This window comes from Brassica oleracea, chromosome C6 (assembly GCF_000695525.1).
Source record: "Brassica oleracea var. oleracea cultivar TO1000 chromosome C6, BOL, whole genome shotgun sequence".
Classification (NCBI taxonomy): Eukaryota; Viridiplantae; Streptophyta; class Magnoliopsida; order Brassicales; family Brassicaceae; genus Brassica; species Brassica oleracea.
The window spans coordinates 32,324,165-32,329,836 of record NC_027753.1 but is presented as its reverse complement, the minus strand read 5'-3'; the positions used below and the strand labels follow the sequence as shown (position 1 = coordinate 32,329,836).

The following is a 5,672-nucleotide window of genomic DNA, read 5'->3' as shown; positions in this document are numbered from 1 at the left end:
AATCGCTTCAACCTCTCCGTAATAGGCATGTAAAACATTCTTTGTTTGGGCCGCTTTTTCCCCTTTCCATGGTTCTGGTGATATCTATCTTTCCCGCAAAATCGACACACCACCAAATCTTTATCTTCCTTCCAAAATAACATGCAGTTATCTTCACAAACATCAATCTTAAGAACAGGAAGACCAAGCGCCTTTGTCAACTTCTTCATCTCATAATATGATTCAGGAGCTTTGTTTGGTTGTGGCAGAACATCTCTAAACGCTTGTGATATCTCATCCAAACACGACTCCGGTAAATTATGATCGGTTTTTACTTTCATTAAACGTGACGCCAAGTATAACTGAGAAATACCTTCTACACATCCTTCGTATAATGGTTCATTAGCGGCTTCGAATGCTTGAAACACGCCATCTCCATATTGCTCTTCATTGGGTGCTTCCATCACATCCTCCAATACTCCTTCCATAACATTCGGATAGTTTTCCTGGTATGGTTCTTCTTCCGTATGCAGTGTGCCTTCTCCCATAAATTGACCTCCCGTGGATGATTCGCCAACGTCATAGTAATTTTCTCCATGGCTTGACCATAAATAATAATTACTTTTGAACCCGACTCGGTAAAGATGGCGAGATACGGTTCTCGAGTCCCGTTGTTTTCGGTTTTGACATCTTGCACAAGGACATAACATGGTTTTCCTCTCAATAAAAGAAGTTTGATTGGAAGAAAACGCGATAAAAACATCAACACCTTCCTTAAACTCACGAGAAACACAATTATTGACCGGATCAAAGTGTCGATCCATCCACTCTCTCGAATAAAAATAATCAGACATTGTACTCACGATTTCAACACCAACACATTTGAAAGAAAGCGTTTTATGTTTGATATCTCACTCGTTGTTATGAGAGTGGAGTGCTTGGTTGTTTTTATATAAAACACCTTGCTACGAAATCTGCCACGAAATGCTACGAAAAATGCTACGAAAATTTTTCGTAGCTTGCTCAAAATATCTTGAATTATTTTGCCTGCACATTGTCGGACCGAGGGGACGTTGCATTCAGAAAAAAACCACGATCTTTGTTACGAAAAGGTCTTGTGGCTTATTACGTTTTGTATTTTTCTCCCGACACTTGCGCACGATGGATGATGGGACGTTTCTTTCGGTGGGTTGCTACGAATTTGCTACGATTTTGGTAACCGTAGCTACGTTTTCTTTTTTAAAATAAATTAAAACTAAACTTACGATAGAATCGAAACAATTCATAGCTAGGTTAAACACGAAATGACACGTTAGTGAAACGTAGTAAATTGCTACGTTATTTTTCGTAACAAAATCGTAGCAACCACTGGCTACGATTTTTGTACGTAGCACATTCGTAGCAAATTAGCTACGATTTTGTTACGATTTGCTACGTTTATGTTTTCGTAGCTAAAACGTAGCAAATCCGTAGCTTTTCTTTGCTAGCTACGATTGTACCATAGCAACTTCGTTGCTATTTGAGTTTTTTTTTACTAGTGAGCATTTAATGCTAACTGCATAGAAGAGATTCTGGGTAGATATCATATCTCATACTAGCTATAGAGTTTGCATATATTAGAAATATGGTATATGTAAAGAAAGAGACGGGGAGCTAAGGATTCATGCGTAATATACACAAAACACCTATATCAATCACCTAAATATTCAAACCTACTGCACGTTTTTGCAATCGCTAAAACCTTTCACGAATATTCAACCTATATCACTCTTAGAAAAAAACTAATCAAACTATTGATTTGTCAAAGTCTTCTGAATACTCCTTTGTCAAAATATCAGAGACAGCATTAGATTTAGCCACACAAGTCCCTCTCATTCGCACTGAGGATTAAATTTATGAAGTTTCCGAGAAAATTATTGGGATCAGTTGGCTTTTAAGTGATCTAAAGATTCTAAGCAATAGACTTAGAATGACCTTCTTCATCTTTCAATGTTATTTTGCCTCACCACCATTCCTATAAAGGTTTATTGTTCACTCTTCTTTTTTTTTTTCTTACCAATTTCTTTCGTCCTGCATGTTAACACAAACAAAACCAAACCGAGAAGACACTCTTCTGAAATTAGATAAATCAATTATGAACTCCCAAACACTCATCAAATTCTCAAAATCTACTTCATATCTGGTCATATTCGTCCTCTTCCCACTATTGCACCGTCTTCCTTGCACTTCAAGTAAGCAAGAACTTGGGGTGTGTGAATCTCCGTTTCAGTGTGGGGAAATCTCAGCTGGTTTCCCCTTTTGGGGTGGAAATCGTCCTGAAAACTGTGGTCTTCCACTGCTGGAGCTTCACTGCCGCAATAAAAGCAGCACATATTTAATCATCTCAGACCAAGAGTACTCTGTTCTCAAAGTAAGTCGAACAAATTACACCATAACACTTGCCAGACCAGACCTGCTAGGGCGTATTTGTTCTGCTAAATTCAATACCACAGCCTTGCCTTCCGATATTTTTGAGATTTTGCCAGCCTACAAGGAGCTCGAAGTATATTACCTATGTGATCGTCGATATTTTAGCAAGCAGAATTATACATGTCCTTCTGATAAGGGTCTTGTGTTAGTGTTTGAAGAACAGCATGGTGAGTTACACTGCAATAATAGTTTCACTGTGATCGTTCGAAAGAGTTTCGTTCCTCTCGAAGAGGATGAATTTGATTCGTACGAATTAGAACGTGTTATAAGGAACGGGTTCGAGGTGAAAGTGAAGATTGATGAGAAGAATGTTCGTCTTCTGGTGGAATATGCAGCTTCAATGGTACAGCTCAGGTTTGCTGCAAGACAAACTCATCACCCTCAGGAGTCAGCTGCGAACCAAAGCGTCAACGTAGTGGTAAGTTTCTCATACATCAACCCTTCATATCTTCTTTTTCCTATTGACCTTCATGGAAATAAAACAGAGGATGACAACAAGTTCAATCTCTCTATGTCTTCAAAAAATCCATGTCACAATACACAATCATATAATTTCCATCCTTGTCTTTTCTCAGCTGATGAGATTTACAGACTCTGCAGTACACCGTTTTTCTGTGGCAACCAGGGCGGTCTCTTGTACCCTTTCTGGATTCCTGGCAGAGAAGAATGTGGCCACCCTGACTTCAAGCTCAACTGTAACGGAGGCTTCGCGGAGCTTGACATTTCCTCCGTAAGTTTTAGAATCTTAGAGGCGAACTACGACGCTAGTATCATAAGACTTGCCAGATCGGATTATATAGGCAGTCTTTGTCCCCTATACCCTTTCGATACGCCATTCATTCTTCCATTTGCTTCTAACACCGAGCTGCTAACAATTTATTCACACTGCATTGTAGTTTGCAGTACAAGTTGCAATTCAAATTATACTTCCATTTATGTCGGAAAAATTGATTGTGAGGATGGCGGAGGTTACTATGTAACGAGAAACCTTTCGTCCCCTCTACTTCAAGGGATTAGAGACCATTTATACGACTTCAGACTAGGTTGCAGTCAAAACGTCAGCATTCCCGCATCTGGACCCTCGCTGAACAGACTGCAAAACAACAAGACGATAGATAATCTAAAGAATGCTCTTGAACCAAGAATGTTCGAGGTGCACAGAATCTGGGGGTGTATGTGGATACAATCAGATCACAAGAAGGTTCGTCTGCTATTGTGGTCATGGGCAGTGTAACCATACTGGCGATTCAAGAAACAAGGGTAAGATCTCCGGCCCAAAACCATTATTTCAAAGTTCTGTCATTAGATTCAACTAATCTCTGGTTCATTCCATTGATGCAGGAATCTCCTCTGGAGTGAAAATAGGTGCTCAAAAATACTCTTGATTCGTTTATGAATAATATATCCAAACAAAGTTTTTTTTTTAAATTATTTTTCTGGTTTCAGGTTTGGGAGCAGGTGTGATTCTGTTTACGTTTCTTGTCTTAGCATTGGGTCTCCGAATTATCCGAAAGAGAAAGAGAAAACCATCACATGATCTACGTCAATGGAATCTCAAGACTCTTAATCCACAAGAGAACCTCAAGGCGCTTATAGTTTCGCAGAAGTGAAGAGAATAACAAAATCATTCGCCGAAATGGTTGGGAAAGGAGGGTTTGGAAATGTCTATAGAGGCACCCTTTCTGATGGACGTATCGTTGCAGTGAAGATTCTAAAAGACTCGAAGAGTAATGGGGAAGACTTCATCAACGAAGTTGCGAGCATCAGCCGAACTTCTCATGTCAACATTGTTACCCTATTAGGATTTTGCTCCGAAGGTTCCAAGAGAGCAATTATTTATGAATTCTTGGAAAATGGGTCTCTTGATAAGTTCATCTCAAGCAAGAGGTCGTCAAATATGGACTGGAAGGTGCTATATGAGATCGCGTTAGGTGTTGCTCGCGGTTTGGAGTACTTGCACCATGGATGCAGAACAAGGATTGTACATTTCGACATAAAACCGCAGAATGTACTCTTAGATAACGATCTTTGCCCCAAAGTATCAGACTTTGGCCTTGCCAAGCTCTGTGAGAGGAAGGAAAGCATGTTGTCGCTGCTAGACACAAGAGGAACGATAGGATACATTGCACCCGAAGTGTTTTCAAGAGTGTATGGTCGCGTCTCACACAAGTCAGATGTGTATAGCTATGGAATGTTGGTTCTTGAGATGATAGGAGCAAGGAACAAAGACAGAGATGCTCAAGAAGTTGGTTCTAGCACAAGTTCAATGTACTTTCCTGAATGGATATATAGGGATCTTGAGAAAGGAGACAATGGAAGGCTTCTTGAAAATGGTATCAACAGCGAAGAAGAAGAAGAGATAGCAAAGAAGATGACGATGGTTGGTTTGTGGTGTATTCAGGCTTGGCCATCAAATCGGCCACCGATGAATAGAGTAATAGAGATGATGGAAGGAGATTTGAATGCTCTTGAATTCCCTCCTAAGCCTGCAGGTTTGCAAATTCCAGAAGTGCCTCTTCCAGACTCTTCTACGCTCTCAGATGACATTTCGATTTCCAAAGAGTATGATCCATGAATGCTACTGATCCATGAATAAAGCATAAAGAAATAAATGTTGGTAGAAGAGTGTTATTTATTCATGATTGACACATTATGACTGCAAACTTTTTTTCTTTCTGTAATTTTTCATGCATATTACTTTTCGTCCGACTTCTCCAGCCTATGTCTAGATTGTTTCTAGAAGTCCTCCGAGTTAACCCATTTCAAAAATATCAGCAATCTTGATTTATGGCGTCTTGCTCAGCTTGTTTCTTGCAACAAATTTCTTCAGATGTCTGATGAAATATGGATCCAGTTCAAGGTCATAGTGTCCACCTCCACTTATCCACAGAGTTTCATAATTCTCTTTGTTTAGTTATGAGAAAAAATCAACTATGCAGTTCCCTACCAACAATATAGTTCCATGACTTGAATTCAGAAATTTTGAGGTAAATTTCAAAATGTCTGAAAATGCAAAATACTGTCCTGAAATTTCTAGTGAGAGGAGCTCTTACCACAACCATTCAGAAAAAGCAACAAAGGAGAGAAAAATCAAATGATAATAAACCTTGACCAATCGCCTGACTCATCCCTGCCCACCGTAATTCAATCTAATAAATTACTATTCTTTTGGTAAATCAAATTATGAATTATTCATATCTAATTTATCATTTAAAAACTCTAAT

General features: G+C 39.2%; 1 pseudogene; it reads left to right on the top strand.

Annotated features, from left to right (window-relative positions):
- The first annotated feature begins 1,929 nt into the window (after positions 1 to 1,929).
- LOC106300407 lies at positions 1,930 to 5,210 on the top strand (annotated as a pseudogene).
- Positions 5,211 to 5,672: the final 462 nt, after the last annotated feature.